We start from the raw sequence: 1,254 nt of genomic DNA, 5'->3' as shown, positions 1-1,254 counted from the left end.
GCATGGGCCACAGAATCAGTGACTGTCGCTCTCAACCCCGGAACAATCAAGGAAGAAGCCAAGCTCAACCCCAGCGCAACAACATCTCAAGACATGCCAACCGGCCTCAGCGACCCCAGCGCAATACACCAAGTCGTCAGCACAATGCTCAAGTAACCGAAGTCAACAGCGACACAGAAGACAGCGAAGATGACGTAGAAGAAGTGATCCTAGGCAACAACATGGGCCTAGCCCAGCAAGACTCCGCGGAGGAAGAGTCACTTAACATCAATACCGCCCAGCAAGCAGTGCCAGCGCAAGAAAACAAGTTGATGATAGTTCACGGCGCACTCGACAGTACAAGCGTTCGCATCCTGATCGACTCTGGTGCCTCGAACTTGCTATGCCGCCCAGGTTTGGCCAAGACAGTGATCCGTTCCAAGGAAGTTCAAGCAGAAGGCTTCGATGGACACTGCTCTGGCATCAAGAAAGTGAAGGAAGTATCTGGTACACTTTCCTTTGATCAATGGACTTTCCCGGATCTTATACTTACCGAGTGGGATCTCGGGAAGGACTTTGACGTCATATCAACCCTGGTTCTTTCGTTGCAACCCTGTCATCGACTGGCGTACCCACCAAATCATCAACGTCAACTCAAGTGACGTCGAGCCTGAACGAATCGAAGGATGGATGATCAAAGTCACGACGAAAAAGAAACCTCAGCAGAAGTTACACCCGCTCGTGGCCAGAGTTGTGGATGAATTTCGTGACGTGTTTCCTGACAAGTTACCCAACATGTTACCACCGCCGCGTGGGATTGAGTTTGATTTGACAATGAAGCCTGCCGCGAGACCCCAGCACCGACCCCAGTTCCGATTGTCCAAGATGGAAGCAAGTTCTTTGGGCACGTTTGTCGACGATCTGTTGCAAAAGGATCGAGCTCTCGAACAGCGACTTGGTATCCAACATCTTTGGTGTTCCCAAGCATAGTGATGACGGTCAGATGCTTTCACGCCGTGAGTGGCTTCGTACCGACACGCCTGACACCCCTATACGATGGGTGTTGGATTACCGCCATGTCAACTCTCAGTCTATCGTGCCAAAGATCCCGCTGCCCAACATTGAAGACCTGTTTGACCGCATGCACGGATGCCGAGTATTTACGAAGATCGACTTAGCGTCTGGCTACCACCAAATGCTCGTGATGCCATCAGCAAGGAAGTACACCGCCTTCAGGACCCATCGCGATGTTTATGAATGGGTAGTGGTCCCAAT

This window comes from Aphanomyces astaci (assembly GCF_000520075.1).
Source record: "Aphanomyces astaci strain APO3 unplaced genomic scaffold supercont1.52, whole genome shotgun sequence".
NCBI lineage: Eukaryota > Oomycota > Saprolegniomycetes > Saprolegniales > Verrucalvaceae > Aphanomyces > Aphanomyces astaci.
The sequence above is the reverse complement of the archived record's forward strand: the minus strand, read 5'-3'. Positions refer to the sequence as shown.